We start from the raw sequence: 21,165 nt of genomic DNA, 5'->3' as shown, positions 1-21,165 counted from the left end.
GAAATAGGTCAAGTCAATTTTAACGAGATATTTTATTTCCCTTAACATATAAAAATATTTTCCTTTAAAAATGTAATCAATATAAAAATTATTAATGGGATATTTTATATTTTTTATGGTACCTAGTGTTTGAAATCGGGCATGTATTTTATACTTACAGCACACTTTAAATAGTACAAGCCACTTTTCATGTACTCCATAGCGTTAGGTGGTTACTGTCCAGGACATTTTGGCTTTAGTCCTCAAACAGGCAAGGGGAAGATGTAAACTGTTATGTAAATAAAGGTAAAAGACGTCATAGTTATGTTCATATTGTTACAGATCAGATTAAAATGTGAGTACTGACTTGTAAAAAATTTTATAAACCTGGAATGATGTATATTTCTAGAAACCTAACTAGAAGCAAAAGGGAAAAGAACTAATACCATTGATCACCTAAAATGTAGTAACAGGAACTGTGCTAGTTGCTTGACATATATTATTCATTAAATCCTCACAATAACCCTATGAGTGTTATTATTGGCCCATTGAAAGTTAATGAAACTGAGACAAAAGGGGATTAGGAAACCTGCCCAAAGAAATACGGTGATGAATCAGCAGGGCGGCTGGGATGCTACCTGAGCCCATGCTGCCTAGCTAGTTGACATGGATAGCCTAATTCATCTAGAGATCTTAGATCACCCTATACCCAAGTCGATTACCTTAGATTTGTGAAAAAGACCTGACCATGACGTTCTCTAATACATATCAAGAAACCATGCACACCATACAATTTCCAATTATAGTTTTTATTTTCTAAGTTTTATGGCCTTTATTATACATCCAGGAAAAGATGTGAAAGAAACAGAGATACCCATCTTGTAAATAAATAGATACGTAAATAAATAGACTATATTTGGTGGATGAGAAATACTGTTGACCCAACTGATTATATCCAGATGCTGTCCTTGGATGACATGGAACCAGCTTGTCATTTGTCTTCCGATGTCTCCTGTGTCCTTTATTAATTAATCTTCTCACTGAACACTTTCAGAGTTTCTTGTATGTTTATTGGCTTCTGAATCTCTTTCCAACTGTTAAAACAATGTAGAGTCTAAGAAACACAATTCTGGAATTTGATCCTGGTTTATTTGCTAGGACTCTGAACCTGGCTTTCTTTTCCAAAGGACTTAGTTTCTTGCACACTAATGAGGGCCATTTTGCTAGTTGCAAATACCAGGTGGGATGTGTAAAGGCAAAGTGGCATGGTAAGTGGCTCTGTAGGAGAAAGCATGGTGACTGTGGACCTCTGGTCTTTGAAGGGCTTGGGGAGAGAGCAGAGCCTTCAGAGAGAAAACTGCAAATCGAACATATTCAAAATAACACACAAATGAGCACCAGGTTATTTTGCTATGGAAGGTTAGGTACTGTAAGTGATGAGCAGACATGCCCTAATTAGTTCAAGATTTTCAAAGGACACATATTGCCAAGCCCAACCCTGCAGGCTCTTTTACTAATTCAGAGAGCAACTTAACCCAAAGTGCCTTCCCTGCCACTTCCCTAAAAATTCAAAGGTTGCAAAGATTAAAAGCCTTGCTTGCACTGGAAATTAAATGTAAAGGAATGCAAACTCTTTTTGCTGGTTACAGAAAGCCTGTCTGAATCACATTGGTCAGTTTGGACTTCTCACCTCTAGAGAGACAAATAAACAATTTGTAGAGACTTTCTTTATGTGAAAGACTAAAATAATGCAAAATTTGGCGTTTTCTGAAGAGAGCTAGCATATTTAACTCTGAGACGAGGTAGAAAAGAACCTTGCATTGTGCCACATATTTTTAAAAATCTTTTAAAAATTGAGAGGGAATAATCAAAACATGGTTAAAGATTAGTTAATCTAAACAGGATTAATAAGAACATGTAGTAGGACGTGCTTATTTGTTCTAGATGTGTTCATTGTTTTCATAATGTTAAGGCCTTGCTGACTTTGTAAATACAATCTTTCATAAGGAAGAATAAATACCCAGACAGAATGACCCCCAATTCAAACCAAATTGCCATGGTGTTTGGGTGTGTAAATGGAATTATGTTCTTTACAGCAGTGGTTTTTAGTCATGTGCACTGGGTTAGATTGATTGTCAAATTTGGGGAAGGGAAAGAATTTCCCTCTGGGGTGTACTGGCAATTATTTTTCAGTTGTTTTTGCCCTGCCCTGGAGCATGAAGCCAATATCATTTTTAGGATCAGGTGAGTTTATCCAACATGATCAATTTCCTGTGATTGTCTGCTGCTGTCAGTGTGGGGAGGGGAAAGCAGATCTCCTTGATCACTTTGACACTAAAGGCTGTCATTTGGAAATTGACCAGGACATAAAACTCTGAGTCCGTAATGACAATCACAAAAAGATCAAGAGACTAACGAAGGTATGGCGAGAGTTGGGTTAGCACAAAGTGGGTTACCCCCCGCTCCTGCCAGTCTTGCTCCCTCTAATGAAGCACAGCACTGGGTAACTGGTGTCAAGTCCTATTGCATTATGTGTCTAGAGTGTTCTGTCAGGACCGGAACAGGAACATGACATGACACACAGCGGAAGATAATGAGTCAAATTCTCCCTGCTGCAGAACATCACCCTATATAGGGATCGCAGGCACTGGAGAAGATGCCCGGTTCACCATTTGGAGGAGCAAATGTGCTCCATGAGCACATCCACACAGGGAGCCGTATTTGACAATTTGTTGGGTTTGCTGGGAACTGGGCCAAATCCCATGGGTGAAATTGTCCCCTCACTAATTCCAAGAGCTCTTTATCTGCCCCCTGGAGTTTCATTCTTTGGTTCTATTTCTGTCCTCCAGACATTTCTGCTTATTGGTGCCTGCCTGTCTTCTTCCCAACTTAATTCAAATCAACAAAGACTTATTTAGAATTTATTAGGAAGCTTCTAATTGTTGCCCATGATCCTATTCTCAGGCCTATGCAATCCACTTTCCACAGACAGCCCGAGTGACATGTAAAGACATGAGTGAAGAACATGTCGGTCACCTGCTTAAAATCCCCTAAAAATCTCCCAAACTTCTTTGCCTCCCTAAAAGGTCCTACATGATGCCATGTCCTCTTGGCATTCCAACCTCATGTCATCTTACTCTGCCATCACTCAATACACTCCAGTCACACTAATTTTCTCGCTGATCCTTCAATACACCCACCTCATGCCTGCCTTGGTACAGGGGATTTGGAATCAAGGAGTTTAAGAAGCAGGGCGTGGCCAACTGTGTTGAGTGTTATTGAGAGTTTGAGTATGCTGGTTGAGAATCATGTACTGACTTTGAGAAGATGGGGGTCATGAGAGAGTCAGGCAATAGCATCTTCGGGTGGGAGTGCAAGCCTCATTGTAGTGGGTGGAAGAGAGAAAAGGAGTTGAGGAAAAGGAGGTCATCATTGGAGGCAGAAGAGGATGTCATTGGAGGCAACATTTTCTAGGCATTTAGCTATGAAGGAGAACAGATAAATGAGGCAGCAGCTGGAGGGGTGGGTGTGAGAAAAGGCTGTGTTGCTGCTTTATTATAGCAGATAGTTAGTAGAGCAAGTTTCTGTGTGATAGGCTGCTTTAGAGGAAGAAAAGGTTATTATGGACAAACTTCTCCAGAAGTGAAGAGGGGTGAAGGAGAGTTTGTGTATACTGTACCGTGTACAATAGGAGTCTCCCTTTGTAACAGGATAGAGGGCAGGGAGCACTGACAGAGATGTGGGCAGGCTGCCTGAATTGTTTGGGGAAGACACTGGAATTCTTTTCTCATGGCTTTTGTTTTCCCAACGAAGCATGAGGTAAAGTCAACAATTATGAGAGGGGATGGGAACGGGTTGCTGTACATTTGAACAGAAAGAGCAATGAAATCACCTTTTTGGAAAGTGAACCAGATAAAGGAGTGTAGCAGGATTTTCTAGAAGAGTTGAGTACCCATTGAGGACTTGTAGTCATGAATTTAGAGGAAGCAGGAATGTGTGTTTCTTCTGGTAGCATCCAGCAGTTGGAAGCAGGCCTGGAATAGTCTGAGAGAGACCAGGGTTCGAATCCTGACTGTTTCTCACATATTATTAGATTTTTGAGAAAAAAATTACTCATCTTTCCTCAACATTAGTTTCCTTATATACATAGAAACTGGAAATAATTTTTATTATTATTATTTCCACCCAGAGTGACTGAAGTTAGTCTTTAGAAACTTGGCTTCTGGCATTTACTTTTCTTAATGAATGCCAACTGTTGGTACGTCAAAGGTACTGGGGGAAGTTCTGGACATGCACTGAAAGACATGGTAATGTTCCTTAGTCTTTTGCACAGTAGAGATGGCAGAACTAACATTTTCCCAGATGCACAGAAGATTTAGGGTTGTCTTAGGCGATATGGTAGTTAAGAGTTTTTTTCACTATTAAAGACCAGTAATAAACAGTATACCTTAGAAAATAAAAAATAATCCAGTGTTTTAGAACTAGCTCCACCCCGACATGATATATCTAATTGACTTCATTTTGAATTACTGTCGAATTTGGCCCCCTTTATTCATATTCAATTTGATTCTTCTCCCCATGAGTGGAAGAGGAGTATGTAAATCTGTGGAAGCATACCCTTTGATAGTTCATTTAAAAGCAAGAGAATTAAGTATCTTAATTTGCAAAAAACAAAACAAAAGTCAAGAGAGTTTTCTTTTATTTTTTCCCCCATTTCTTCTCCCTCCCCCCACCTCCACTCCAGTTCAAGCTATATTTCTCAGTCTAGTTGTGTAGGACACAACTCCCTGGCCCATGTGGGAATCGAACTGGAGACCTCAGCGTTAGGAGCACGGTGCTCCAACTTCCCGAGCCACCAGGCTGGCCCCCAAGAGAGTTTTCTTGAGAAAAACACCGTTGAGCTACAAGGCAAGTTAGGCATGACTCTGCAGCAATTTATCCTGAACTACTTCAAGCACATATAGACATATATGGATATAGATCTATACCCATCATCCAAATTTGACACCTGCTTCCTTTACTCCTGCAGTATTTTAAAGAAAATTCTCAGATATCATAACATTTTATTTGAAAATATTTTTGCATGGTTTTCTTAAAGATAAAGACTATTTAAAAAATACAATCATAATAGCATTATACCTACCATTTTTGCATTAATTCCTAAATATTATTAAATACCAGTCAGTGTTCATATTTCTAATTGTCTCATTTTTTTGCAGTTTTTTTGTTTATACTGAGTTTATACTGTTACTGCCAATTCAAATTTAGGATTGCAGGGTTTTTACTCAACCTTTTTTATCTATTCTCTTTCGTCATTCTTTACAATAGAAGGTTTTTCTTTTTTGTAAGATAAAAGTGTTAAAATGGAGAGTTAAAGTGGAATATGAGCGAGGACAGATTACTCTAAATACCGTTTGTTTGAGTAACATGAACTTCCTGGGGATGCAGGGGCCTCATGGAATTCAAGTTTTGATAATTGAGACTGAGACTTTGTGATTCATGGGATGATAAAACTACAAGAAAGGGAAATACACCATTGTCACAAGGAAACAAAATATATTTTAAGAGCCCTGGAAAGTTGTGTTGTAATGAATTCATAGTTTTATACAATTCTGCATTTTTGGATAAGAAGAAACCAATGTATTAGTAAAAAGAAAATGTGCCTCTGTATTCATGTGACTAAACCCCTTTTCAGTGGTTGATTTGGTTTTGAGCACTGATGCCATTTAATTTTAGTATTTAGTTATTTGCATGGAGAATTCCAACAAGGGTCAAAAAATGTCTAAGTAACAGTTTTGCCAGATTGAAATAAATAAATAAAGGGTATTTACAAAGGAAAAAAAAAAAAGACTTTGGAAATAATCTGCTTCTGATCTTAATTGATTCCATTGCTAAGGTTATTCAAAAAATACCAGACCATCCCATCAGTTTTTATCAGACTTTGGGAGTGCTTGATGATACATGTAGCCTTCTGTCAGCAACATGACTTGAATAAACAATGACATTGACGTTTAGAAATATGAACAGTACTCATGATAAGAAAGTTAAAAGAAAATTGCTCGGACCATCTAGTTTATATCCTTCACATTTCTTCATTCTTGGCTGTTAAGACCCCAAACTGCAGACCCAACCTCAACCTAGTCTTTAGTCCTCATATAGTACTCATATCAGTACTTATGAGTTAGTACTGATGAGTACTCATACATCCTTAGGCTGGATAAGATCAAGGAATTATAGCCCAGCACTCTTAGATCCAGTATGAGGGAACCTGGTACAATACCTCTTGCCATATGTGCTCAATGTCCACTGAATATGAACTTGAACATACCGGTATTATTAGCACAAGGCCTTTGGATTGAGATTGGATAAGTATGAGATCTGTGCCAGGTTTTTTGGGGATATGATGGCTTAGGACAAGGGGTTTCCTGCTCTTCTGGAGTCTGTGCTTTTGTGTTTTGTCCACTGCTCTGGAGTCTCAGTATTTATAAACTGCTGAAAAATCTTTTTTTTTTTAGTGCTCCTGTCTTGCTTTGTTTCCCCAGTTCCTTTTCCAGGCATAAGAGTTCTACCCCCGAACCCCAGTTAGTTTCTGGGTCCCTGCAACCCTCCAAAGAGTTCTCCATTGACCTCTGACCAGAGCACCATCGTCTCCTGAGCTTTTCTGCTGCCCTGCTCTGGGAACCCCGGGCTTCTTTAACGTTGACAGCCATCCATAGACCTCCTGCCTGCTGGACTGCACCCTTCCTGGCGCCTGCGACTGGTGCTTGGATCCCTCCTGCTTCAGGTAAATACACCAGGGCTGGCCATGGCCTAAGCCATTCCAGTAATATGAAAATGGAGAAATATTGTGGAGACCTTTCCAAAACCTGACCTCCTTGAACTCAGTTCTCTAGCCTTCTGATATAGATATTACCCAAACAGATCCACATGACAATTGAAAAGTTTCTGATATAGAATTTGATCTGCTCAAGGTCAAATAATAGAAATATGGAGACTGCCTGGCTCTGCCACTTACTTGGTGCATTGGCAGTGTGAACTTAGGAAAATTACTCAACCTTTCTATACCTGAGAGCCCTCATTTGTGAACTTAGGAAAATTATTCAACCTTTCTATACCTGAGAGCCCTCATTTGTCAACTGAAGATGATAATAGTATTAATCTCACAGGACTTCGGTGAGGATTAAATCCACATAACTTGCTTAGAATCATGCCTGGCACATAGTAAATGCTCAACAATGTTAGCTATTATTGCTGTCGTTATTAGTTGCATTATTAGATGGATTAGTTTCCTTTATATATTTGGTATTCATTCAGAGCAGCTGAATGTCTCTAAAATACAAGTTTTTGAAAAAGAACACAAAGGATTAGTAATGTTGGTATTGAAGTAAGATGAGAAGTGACATTTGAGCAATGGATTTGGCAACACAGAGATCATTTGCGACCTTCACAAAAACAGTTTTGGTGGAATGATGGAGATGCAAGCCCAGTTAGAGCGAGACCCAAGAAAGAATGAGCCAGAGCTTGCTGAGTTCTACACAGAGTCAGAAATGTGCCAGCCAATTGTCTTCTGGGTTTTAAGTAGCACTGCATGTCCTGTGTGGTGGCCTGTACCCTGTCTCTCCACGGGGCACAGGCCTAGACCATGAGGAAGCGTCTCCATGCTATTGTCCTACAATTTCTTCCCCTTTCGTTCCCTTTTCTGATACCTTCTCTGCTTCTAGGTGCCTATTTAGAAAATGTTTTCTAGAAGGTTTCCTTCCATTCAACTCAAACCAATTCACGCAGCTAGATATCTGGAATTCAATCCACCAGTTTTACCCAGACATATGCCATCTTTACAGAAATCATAAATTCCTATTAGTATTGTTGACTCATGGCTTTTTGCACAGAAGACTCCCAGTTGGTGAAAAATAATCAGTGCTTATAGCAATGATTGGGTGCCTGCCTAGGATTCACCGCCACAGCTTTTTTCTAGCAGTTGTTAGATCTCTGTTTAGGTTTTCATCATGTATTAGTTAGAGTCCCATAGAGAAATGAGATATTTACTTGTTATTTCAAACAGAGGTGGGTTTCATACAGGGAATTGGTTACATAGGTGTTCAAAGTTTGAAAGAGCAAAAACAGGACACTGAGCTAACCAGAGATCAGGAACCACTGAATGCAGCTACCATGCCTAAGCCTGGGGAGAGAGGAGACATTAAAATGTAAGCTCCTGCTAGAACCTAAGCTTCATGAGAGCAGAAAGTTTTGTTTTGTTTTCTGATGAATTCAGTGCCTGCCACATCGCAGATCCTCAATAAGTATTAGGAGATGAATGAATAAGTGAAGTACAAGAGAGTTTTGTTGGGGAGTTCTGGGGGAAAAAAGTCTCCTCTCTTTTCTGGGAGAGGTATCAGAAAAGAACTTGTCTCTCTTCTGGCTACTGTGACATATCAGTGTGAAGCCTGGAACTGTTGGTGCCATTTTGTGACCATGAAAAAGAGTTGGGTTGAACTTGCCTGTTCTACAGAAGGCAGAGTGAAGGTTTGGAAAGGACCTGGATTCTTGCTTAATGACATTTTGAGTTGCTTCATCAAGCAGACCCTGAAACCCATCTTCCCACTGACATTCCAATTGTAACAGCCAACACACTTCCTTGATTATTTAAAACAATATCTTAACTGATAGAATTTCTTAGATTTCATTTCTCTGATGGCAACTGTGCATTCGGTTTTGAGAGTAAGGAGTTAGTTTGAGAATGAATCTAGTCATGATTTAACCTCGGCTGATCCCTTATATAAGTAAATATAAATCGGTCTTAAAACTTGACCAAGAACTGAGGCAGCTCCTCAGGAGGGCTGTGCTGATTGGTTTAAGTCTCTTAACCCAAATGTCCCATAATAGAAGTAAAGCACCTCGCACAATATTCATTAAACATTAATTTTCCTTCCCCCCCTATCCATAGCCTTAAGTTCAGAGTAATCTCTGCAAGTTGACAACTGGAGGCCAATTTCCAGGACAATTTATACCATGAATTTGATTCTTTTTTCAAAACTTGGGTTCCCTGCCCCTCCTTCATGAGGTTTGTTTGCCACTTAGGAGGCATTAGTCCTGCATTTCTTAGTATTTTCATTTAGGGGACCACCATTAAGGGCATGAGGACTTTTCAGTTAGTACAAAGCTTGGAATTTATTTGTTTGATTTATTAAAAATACACCCTAGCCTGAGGGTCTCAGCTAGATTCAAACCAGCAGCTAAAATTTCCTGTTAAGAAAATGAAATCCCCCCAAAGAGCACCCAATATGGAATGCAGCAAAAGTAGAAGGATAGGCATGCTGCCATTTCTTCAAGGTCAACAAGCTGGCAGGCTGGTGACCAGGGATGGAGAGAGTTGCCAAACAGGACTGGCCTCATGTGAGCTGAGTGTTCCATGAATTTGTCATTAAAGGGCACTGGCCATCCACTCCTCAAACCCACTATCAAGAGTAAAAACAAACAGATCTGTATTTTATTTCCACACCGTGCTTGAAACGTGCCCAAATAGAATTCTTCTGGGTGAAAAATCACCTTTAAAATAAAATCGTACAACCTGGGCTAATTAAAGAAGGAAGGCTGTTCGTCATTAACATTGTAATATAAATTGATCAATAGTTTCCTTCAAATACTTAGTTGAGACTAATCTTCTGAGAGAAGAGAAGAAAGAGGAGGGAATTTTGGATTGTGGGGTATCATGGGAAGAGACAGGCCTGGAGAATTTGGGTCAAAATGCTGTAGATAAGGGCACCTGGAAGATAGAAAGCCAGTGCCAAGTGTGGGAGAAAATTAAAAGAAATTCTACATTTCATTCACTTGCCAGTCTTGTCTATGCAGAATTAAAGGTCCTTCTAAAAACTCTCTGTTGGACCTTTGCTGGTCTAGGTGGGAGACAATAATATGAAAGGTGCAGCTTATTCTTATTGTTATAACATTTCAGAAAATGAGAACTAATATCTGATAATTCTTAACAGATGGAATACAATAGGATTCAGGGGCAAAGGGAGATTGGCTGATACTTGCAGTAGAGCAGTTCTCAAACCAGAATCCCCTGGAAGACTTGCTCAAACAGTTTCTGATCTTAGATCTGGGGCGATACCGGGAGTATTTGCATTTCTAACTCGTTCCCTGCTGATGCTCACGCTGCTCGTCCAGCAACAGCACTTTGAGAACCATTGCAGTAGGGAAATTTACTTAGAGGCTAGCTTCATTCAGAGAATATTGCTGAGGGAGACTAGGCTGAAGCTTGCTTTTATAAAAGACATTATAAACTTACACTGAAATGGAGAATGTGGGTGTATTAGTTTCCTAGGGCTGCTGTAACAGCTACCAAAAACTGGGCAGGGGGTTTAAAAACAACAGAAATTCATTGTTTCATAGCCCTGGAGTCTGAAGTCTGACATCAAGGTATCCGCAGGGCTGGGCTCTCTGAATGGCTCTAGGGGAGAATCCCTTCTTGCCTCATATAGCTTCTGGTGCTTGCTGACCACCCAGGGTGTTCCTTGGCTTGTAGATGCATCACTCCAGTCCCATGGCCATTTGCTCCCTGTGTCTCCTCACATCGTGTCCCTTAGCGCACGTCTGTGTCCAAACTTTCCCGCTTCATAGGGACATTGATCTTACTGGGCTAGACCACTCTAATGATCTAATTTTAACTTTATTACCTCTGAAAAGACCTTATTTCAAAATAACGTCCCATTCTGAAGTACTGACTTAGGACTTCAACATACCTTTTTTGGGGGAACACAATTCAACCTGTAACAATGTGTTGAACGATTACCATTTCCCAGCATCAAAAGACCACATTAGGTTCTATATGCATTTGGTACTAGTATGCAAAATAATTTAATTAGACACAGAAATGCAGTGCCTACGGCAGGCTTTATTGACAGTAGACGATATAGTACAAAAGCATACACAATTTAAAAAATTGTGTATTGCCAACTTGTCAGATTGCCAAACTTTCAACTCTTGTGGAGTTCTCTCTGAAATGGTTGTTACTTTAAATGTGATACCATAATATTTTGCACATACCTTTTTTTAATTATAAAAATTGTTACATTCTATTATGGCTAGTTATTTACATCAATGTCTCTAAATTCTGAGCTGCATGAAGGTAGGGACTGTGTTGAAATCATATTTACATTCACAGGGCCTGGCACACAGTAGGTGTTCAGTTTGGTGAACAAAGAAATTGATAGTTCAGAGCAGCTTGGGATTTTGGCAGGTGTTTTCAGTGTCTCTGCTGACCTCTCAGGTAGAAGAAAGTGATAATGTATAAGGCAATAGAGGTACTGGTGTCACCAGAAACCACCTTCCACAGATGCTAAATTTTGAAGTCGCATTTTCATTTTAAAAAATTAGTGTGGATTCTGCATTCTACTTCCTAACACACTTGTGTTTGTTTGTATTAAAACAATGATTTAATGTATTAAATGTATTAAAACAAAAATAATGTTTCAAATAGATTGCTTAATCACCACCCCCATTCCACCCATCTTTAATTTGAGAAAAATTGTCACCCCTGGGAGACACGCCATATTTATCTTATGAATGTGTTTACTACCTTGCACTGGGCGAGGCACCCACTAAACAGCCAAGGAATAAGGAAATCCTATGGGTAGAGGTGAGTAGGAGTATAGCAGGGAATGAAGAAGTTTGGGGCAGGGCTGCAAAAGCTCTTAGGGAGTTGACCGAAGGAGGTGAAGGGAACGCAAAGGATTCAGGACCTACCTACCTTGGAGAGAGCCAGGCTAGCCTGAAAGTTTATCGTGTGAGGTTAGCATGCCTTAAAGATGACTGGTGTAGTGCTGTACACGTCTCTTTTTTCTCCCTTTTTTTTTGGGATGGTGGGTGGGAGGGGTGGCAGGAGCAGAGAATAAGCAAAGTAAGGGAGGACAGAAGGAAAGGAAACTCATGGAGGTGGCTCTTGAGGGGCTTCGAAGTGCAGGTATTGTGATTGTAGCATCTTTGTAGAATGTTAGGGCCCATTTTCTTGAAGGAGAGACTAAGTCTTGATGCCTTGGGCAATGGGAAATGAACGTTGGGTCCTCAGAAAAGTGTGGATAGTTGAAAACAATGGGGAAGACAGCCTTTAGCAGTGACATTGAGAATTTATTGAAGAAGAAAGGTATAAGGCTCCAGATAAGGGGTAAGGAGGGAAGACTGCAGGTCTCTAGAACACCTGAGGGGTGGGGCAGCCCTTCACTGAAAGCCCAGCTTTCTCCCAGCATAAGCTCTAAGCATTTCTCTTTATCCATTGATATTGTCTGGCTTATAATGGAATGTGCTTCTATGTATCCATGAAACATTTACATGCTGTAATTAATTCAAGGTTTTGATACAAACTACTCTGTTCCTGAAAATCATGGAATGGCATTGACACATCAATTTATAATCAGCTGTTTAGCTATTGCCTGGGACAATCTCTTAAAAAATTAAAAGAAACAAACAAACAAACAAACATTTTCCGCAAAACTAGAGCACTGCAATTTTGCTCTAAAAATTTGGCACAAGAAATTTGATTTTACCTAACATTTGAGATTCTCAGAAGGAATCCTTCTACCCCTTTAAGGCAGCCGTGCAAATTAGCATAGGTCTTTAGGTTCGGAATTCAAAAGCAAGCAATCTAGTTTAAAAAAGAAACCACAATATCAGGAAGAGTGAGAATGAAACAGAAATTTGGAACCCATCACGTGATGTCTGTTGGCAGATGTAGCTCACGCTGTTAGCTGTGATTCTAACACTACTCTGTGGCAAAAGCTGGTTAGAACTTAACGTATTTTATGGGTCATGAGACTTTGTGACTCTATCTGCAAATCTGCCCTAAGGAATTGTCTTTTTATGCCTTAACTGTTCCTTCCAGAGTTCACTTTTTACAAAGAGTGGGCAACCAGACAGATCTTTGTCCAAATAAATTACATAATCCCTCCAGGAAATGCCGAGACAATGTACAGTTGATGAAATGGAAACACTGGCACCGTGACCTTTCTCCCAGATATCCTAGGACACACATTATGCTTCGCTGGGCAAACATCCTCCTTCAAAATGAATTCAGTTCCAAAGATTTCTTCCCTCACTGGGGGTCAGGAGACACACTAGGTGGCAGAAGTAGTGAAGAGATTTTTTCTTTTAATAAAACTATTACCTAATAGTTCTACAAGTGGGAAGTGTACAAGCATTGCATGGTTAAATAGAATTGTGCCCAAAAATAATAACGTAGTCCTTGCCCTGAGGACATAACAGTATGAATGATGCAATTCAAGGAGAAAGGCAAAGGCAGCTCTCATTGTCAGCATCCTTCCAGCCTGTAGCTCTATTTGATACTTATTTACATTGGTATACTGGTTAAGCAAGGTAAGTATGGCTATTTGCTGAAAATTATCTTTACTTTTTCCCCCTGCTTAGCTGTCCAATGTGTTACACTTGTTAACCTACTTCCCTTTGTGAGAGGCATATAAAATGTATGATCTGATTCATGCAAAATTTATTTAAGCGTGTTAACTTTGTGTATATTTACTGACGAAGCCTCAGGGTTGATCAGCAACACCAGGAAAAAAAAAAAGCTCTTGCTTCCAGGGCTGTTACTTTAAGAGTATCCTGCTAGTAAAGGTGACAATAACTCCAGCATGAGTGCTTACTTCGAAATGACAATGGAATCTATGTGTCCTTGAAAATTTTAATTCCTGTAAGTGTCATCCAGACTAGATAAAATAAAGAGCTTGGGTGTAGTTGTTTATTTGTGGCTAATTAGTGAACTATATTCTCTCCTCAGCACAAAGAAGACAAGCTGTCTCTAGCAGATTATAGGGTCAGAAAGTTCTAAGCCAATTTTCTCATACTTGGGCAATGCACCTGCTCTTTTAGAGGGCAGATAATTTCAGATCTACAATATTGACTGAAATTATTTTGTGTTACAATATTATTCAAGTGTATATGGATAGGTCATGTGCAATGAAAAAAAATGTGTGTTTAAAAAAATACTTGAGTGCAGGTTTGCATATATGTCCATTAGATAAAATTGCTAATTATATTAGTCAAATCTTCTATATAGTTTTATTATTTTTAGTTTGCTTTATCTGTCAATTGTTGAGGGAGTATAAACAGAGGGTGCCAAAAATGTATACACATTTTAAGACAGGAAAACTGTATTAAAATTGTAATACTCAATATATAACGATAACAAAAGATGAACACAAGTCACGTTTGACTTCTGCAATTACAAGAGGTGCTCAAAGTGGTTACCATCAGCGTCCAGACACTTCCGATTATGGCGAACTACTGCTTGAGCAACAATGACCAAAGTTCCACTTGTATACATTTTTTTGGCACCCCAGGTATACATTGGTTTTCTAGGGTTACTGTAACAAATCCTCACATATTTGGTGTCTTAAAACAACGGAAATTTATTCTCTCAGAGTTCAGGAAACCAGAAATTTGAAATTAAGGTGATGGTAGGGCTAGCCTCCATCCAAGGTTCTCAAGGGAAATCATTTCTTGCCTCCTCCAGCTTCTGGTGGCTCCAGACTTTGCTTGGCTTGTGGCTGCTTCACCCTAAAATCTGACTCTATTTCACATGACCTTCTCCTCTGTGTCTGTGACTTCTCTTCTGTCTCTTGTAAGAACACTTGTGATTGGATTTAGGGCCTACCAGATAATCCAGAATGATCTCATCCTGAGATCCTTAATTCCATCTGCAGAGACCCTTTTTTCAAATAAGGTCACATTTACAAATTTTGGGCAGGATGAGAACGTATCTTTTGGAGGTCACCATTCAACCTACAACAGTGTATTAAAATTTTGCACTATGCCTGTCCGTTTTCAACTCCTCATGTCTCTGCCAATTTTTATTTTATGTATTATTAGGTACCTGAAGGTTGAGAAACCGCTCCCCGCCCCCCGCATTAATTGTTCCTTTTATCATTATACAATGACCTTTTTTTATATTCTCTCAATTTAATTTTTGTTTTTGCCTTAAGTTTTAGCTGTCTGATATGAATACAGTTTTTACAACTTTCTTTGTTTATGTTATTTTATTTTAAATTTTTGTGTTTTATAGCCTTTTAGAAATAGTTTTTGAAAACAGTTTATAACTGAACTAAAATCTATTCAAAAGTAGAAAATATAGTGCAAAGAACTATACATCTGCTGGCTGATATACACCTTAACTGGATTTACCAGTTATCAAATTTTATCACATTCGCTTCCCAAACCCTTTAAAAATGTTCATTTTCATTTTGTTTTCTTTGCAGAAGAATTTTATAGCACTTCCCAGATATTATGTCAGTTCACCTTATGTACTTTATATTTATCTCTAAATTATACGAACATTTTCTTTCTTACATAGCGAAATACTATTATTATAATCCAGTACAAGGTGTGTCATGTGATGTCTAAATTCTCTCATCGTATCATTGTAAATGCTGTTTCAATGTCATTTCTTGCAAACTTTTCATAGACATAAATGCAATTGGAGATGCTAAAGTTACATGAAAGCACTCTATTATTATTTGGTTTTCCAGGGATAACAAGTGTGCTTATGTTCATATTTATGAAGATTATCAAGATGGAAACATAAAATTAAAAACAATTCTTGTAGAGATCTTTAGGTTCCAAAATATTTATCTAGTTGATGAAAGCTGGTCTTAGAAATACTACCCCTTAGTTTAGTCCTTAATCAGATTTATAACCAGCTGATTTTGGAAAATATTCTTTTCAGCAGATCCAACTCAGATGCCAGTTCTTCTGTAAAACTTTCTGTAATCTGGGGGGATAAAAAAAATTAAGCCTACTGTATTAGTTAGGATTCTTCAGAGAACGAGAGAGAGAGAGAGAGAGAGAGAGAGAGAGAGAGAGAGTTACTTTAAGCAGTTGGCTCACATCATTGTGGAGGCTGGTCCAAAATCTGGTGTGATAGGCTGGCAGACTGGAGACTCAGAGAAGAGTTGTAGTTTAAGTCCAAAGGCCATCTGCTGGCTGAATTCCTTCTGGCTTGGGGGAGGTCAGTCTTTGTTCTGCTAAGATCTTCAACTGATTGGATGAGGCCTGCCCACATGATGGAGAATAATCTGCTTTGCTGAAAGTCAATTGATTTAAATGTAATTCCCTCTAAAAACATACTTTCATAGAAACATCTAGAATAATGTTTGGCTAAATATTTGGGCACTGTGTCCCAGCCAAGTTGAAAACATAAAAGTAACTATCACATCTACCTTATAGTTTTTGTCTGTTACTTGGTTACCCATGTGTTTTTATGTCTTTCTCATCTTTTAGGCTGTGACTACCTCCAGGATAGGCACTGTCTCGGTGTCTAGTATGGTTCCTTGAAGTTAGTTGATGTTGGATACATGTTAATTTAATAAGTTAACAGTAAAAGGGAAGCAGGGAAGGAAACTGAAATGCATTCCATGTCATCTGATCCTGAGAAGACATAAAACAGCTCTGAGTTCATAAAACAATTTATTTGTAATATTTGTAATAACAAAGCACATACTTGTTTAAAATCAGGTACTTATAATACAATTAACTTTTACTGAAGTTGCTTATTACATGCTATTCTAGGTGCCATCCATGTTTTTCATGGATCATAAGGAGGCAAACTCTCACCTGCTCTTACTGGGCAAAGGATGGAACATGATTCTTTGTGGCCTGTTTAGTTCTGTAACTCTGACATAATTTCAAGGATTGATTTAAGGCTTTTTTTTGGGAGGGAGTGAGGGAAGCAGGGCTCTTGAATGTTTGCATCTCAAGCACACGTAACTTTTGGCTACATCATAGCAGATTGAATTGTTTCAAAGAAATCACATGTAGTCCTTTAATTTTTGTGTCGGTGATTCTTTCTTACTTGTAGTAGTCCCTGGTGGGGATATTAGTATATTTAACAGTTATTATTGGCTTAGTTGCATCCTATCCAAATTTATATGTTGAAGTCCTGAGCCCCAGCACTTCAGAATGTGACTATATTTGAAGATAGGAGTCTTTAAAGAGATAATTAAGTTAAAATGAGATCATTAGTGTTGGCTCTAATCCAATATGACTGGCTCCTTATATAAAAAGGAGGTTAGGACACAGATCACAGAGGGGAGACCACGTGAAGACACAGGGAAAAGATGGCCATCTGCAAGCCAAGGGGAGATGGCTCAGAAGAAACCAACCTTGTGGACACCTTGATCTTGGACTTCTAGCCTCCAGAAATGTGAGAAAATAAATGTCTGTGGTTTAAGCCACACAACCTGTGTTATGGCAGCCTTTGCAAACAACACAACTGGATTTTTCACGTAAATTTCTTTTCCTATCACAATGAGATTCTTCCTTATTTTCATTCCTTTTGCAGCTAAAACAAAACTTGATCCCACCTGGATTCTACCGTCAGTGCCCTCATAAAACTCGCTGTTTGGAGCAGAACATTAAAAGTTGAAACAACTCAAAGTCAGATAATTCTTGGCTTCACATCTTTTCTTACCACTGCAAATGGCTACAGGGTTTAGGCTAAACTATTTAAAAAGGACCTGGCATTAGTTTACATTAGGTCAGTAAAAACCACATGAGACAGAGAGAACATGCTCCATTTTGCTGGATGAGATCTGGTGTAATTAAGGGTGCCTATGAAAACAAATCTCATGATTCAAATCTGGGCTGGTGCCAGTTAACCATACTATCTATCTGTAGGTTGTACATCATCTTTGCAGTTGTTCTTTGGAAAAATTAGACAGGCGGATCAATGCAGTTTCATTGTCACTGCTGGAAATCTAAAAGAAAACGGCCCACTGGGACAGTGTCTTTGACCCTCTACCAAGTTTAATACTTTTTATTATTGTTATTAATTTAATGTGAACCATAATAGCCCCCCTTTCTTTGTTCTCTGTGGACTCTATCTTGTACTTTAGAAAACATGCAAAAATACAGTCACATGTTTGTTTGAAAATAAATAATTTTGTTTTCTTTCAGTACTTAAATACAGAAAAAAATCAGAAAATACCTTCCTTCTCTATTCAAACATTGATGTAATCCATACTTTCAATGAGTAGATAATGAACACGTTATATTAAGAGTGCTATGTGTTCACTTCTGAAATTTTTATATATACAGTTAATTGACCCTTGAGCAACACGGGTTTGAATTCTATAGGTCCGCTTATATGCAGATGTTTTTTCAATAAATACTATAAATGTATTTTCCTTCCTTATTATTTTCTTAATAACATTTCTTTTCTCTAGATCACTTTACTCTAAGAATAAAGTAGGCTGTACATATAACATACAAAACATGTGTTAATTGACTGTATATGTTATTAGTAAGTCTTCTGGTCAACAGTAGGCTGTTAGTAGTTGAGTTTTTGGGGAATAAAAATTATATGCAGCTTTTCCATTGCATGGAGGTCAGTACCCTTAACCTCTGCATTGTTTAAGGGTCTACTGTAGTCATACATCTACTTTTTGCTCTTTTTCAACTTCTTGGCTCCTTTTAAAGTTTGATGAAATGTATCTCTTTCTATCCTTGATCAAACAGCTTAATCTTCTTCTGCATAATATGATTTTCAATTATATTGAAAGGTCTGAGGATATTGTCTGTATTCAAGACGTTGTGAACAGTCTAGCATTATTGTAAGCTGTGCAGCCTCAAATCTCACATGAAACCTAGATCTCAATTTGTCATAACCCCTGGGCATGTCTACTTTTTCTATAAACAAATTAGAATTATTTCCTTTTGATCTGGATTCACTAAAAAAGAAATCTCTCAATTTGGGATAAAAGCTTAGGTTTTTTTTTTGGTTTTTTGTTTTTTTTTGTTAGAGGAGCTTGTTTCTGACAAAATGAAGGGATTGGGAGCCCACCAGCCCTTATGCAAGTTTGCCACCTTTCTCTTCAGCTGACAGTAGAGCTATAGAAATCTAGCCCCAGGCCTCTTTCAGTTTAAATCCTGTGGTCATCTCCCATTATAGCAAGAGCAGGAGATAGGAAATCAGAGATGAAGCAATATTAAGTGTTACCCAGGGGACCCCTCATTTGGAGTGGGGAATGTGTCACCTTTAGCCTCTTTCCTCTGTCTCTGAGACCTGCCAAGCATTACCCGTCTGTCAGTTGTTGGCTGGAGAACGTGCAAATTGGGAGCTTTGTAAGCATTTCTGTTCCTTTTCCTTGGTTCTAAAGCCTGTTTATGTTTCATTATCTTTTTCATCCAAGGTGAACACGCGCTATTAGGCTGTGCTTGTAATACAATTGTTTGGCTTGTATACAGAAATATTCTCACATTCTTGCAGGGCTGATTTTCTCCATGCAAAGCACAAAAAATTGCTGTTCCTTAAATTTTCTCTTTTCCCCTTGTATAGTAAAAAAAAAAAGATTCTTGGTTATTTACCCAAAGTTCTGTCACACTAAAAGAGAGGACTACATTGAGAAGATACCCCAAAGGGGGAAGCTTTGACACAGAAGCACAACAAGCCTTTGTTTCATGGTTTTATAAAAAGACACCTCCTTTAGATCGGAGCCTGGATGCACATACACTGTAAATACAAAACCCAGAATTAAGAAAGGCAAATCTTTTTTACTCAACAGAATTCTGTACAGGTCAAGGAAATGCCAAACTTAACAGATGTTTTACTCTGTGCCCTGCAGGTCAATAAATTAAAGTTTTGTTGAACCAGGAAGAGGAAGGAATTCCAGAACTTCAGGTCCCCAAGTGGAAATGCCCCTTAGGACAAGTCTAAACTAGGGAAATAGCACTGGAGATCTTCCAAGTCAGTTGGCCCAGTCTAGTGTAACTCATTTCTGGGGACCCTGAAGCTGTTTGTTCAGCTCTGCTGTCTACAGCACTACGGTGTCAAAGGGAGTTAATCATTAGCAAGTGTGAATAATGTCAGTGTAACAAGGCATGATTGCAATTCTCTCTGTTTTGACAAAATTTTAAGCATTTGTCAGAATTAAAAAAAAACACAAAACCAACATGACCACAGAATATTAAAGTAGCATGGAATTTTGGGGGCAGTTAATTCACTTTCTAGCATTTTGTTAATAAATCACCATTCTCATTGCTTTCCTAGAGGAGAGGGTGGTGTGATACTCTTTAGATGATATAGGACTACTGCCTCACTTGGGATAGGCTGATCCAGCTCAAGGCAACTTGTCTCCTAAGAACAAGTCTTTGGAGAATGATCTAAAGATTTAGGCGTAGAGGCCCCAAACTCCCGCTATCCTGCTCCTCTGTAAGAGCCACCCACTACTGAGCCCAGCTGTGACCCAGTGCCTATTAGGCTTCTCGCTTGTCCCTGGGCTGGGGATTATAGTGAATCCAAGACTTCTCTTTGGAGGAGAATCACAGGAGCCCTGGGTCCTGGAACTCTGGGTTTAGAGATAGGATGGAAAGTAACATTCCAGCAGGTATTTAAGGATGAATTTTCCTTGAACTCATCTGAGTTCTGGTTGTAAAAATGGTGATCATCCTAAAACATAACCAAGAATTTCAGTAGCCACTCAAAATGGCTCCCTGGCTGAGGGTCAAGGGGATGATGTGGCTCTCAGTTAAGCTTTCCATGATAGCAGCTGAGGCCCAGATCCTGAGGTGTCTCTGAAAATCAGTCACGTGTTATAACTGGGACAATTACAAAGTTCTTCCAAGAAGGTGCACAGATGGACTTATCTTTTTCTGGGACACCAGCACCCCTCAGACAGACACTTCTTCAGTTAATGCACCATCATTCATTCATCTTGTTGCACAATCCAGAAAGTCAGGACACATGGAGTCAGCTACAGAATCCTATTTCCTAAAATCTCTGGCTAGCCCTCTTCTCACTCTTCCTGTTGCCATTAGTTTAGTTTGGCCCTTGTCATATCTCTCTTGGACTCCTAGCCAGTCTTCATGACCCTCAAATTTAGAAAGATGTAATTGGAGTCACTTCTTTAAAATGAAGTCTTGACCCTAGGCCTCCCCTGCTAGTTCTGTGCTCCCCTTTCTGATGGATAAATCCCAGCCCTTGGGGTGTGGTCTGCAGTTTGCTTCCTAACTAGGGCTCTGTCTTCCACACCAGCCTCATTTCCATTCTCTCCAGCCTTACACCACACACCGGAGTTTTTATGTCATGGATTTTCACATCTCTTGGCTCCTTTGAGTTGCTCCCTCTACCTAGGACACCTTTTGTGCATGACCAACTTTCACACTCCATTTATCTATCCTTAGGAA

This window comes from Rhinolophus sinicus, linkage group LG09, assembly GCF_036562045.2.
Source record: "Rhinolophus sinicus isolate RSC01 linkage group LG09, ASM3656204v1, whole genome shotgun sequence".
Lineage (NCBI taxonomy): Eukaryota > Metazoa > Chordata > Mammalia > Chiroptera > Rhinolophidae > Rhinolophus > Rhinolophus sinicus.
Note: the sequence above shows the minus strand (reverse complement) of the source record.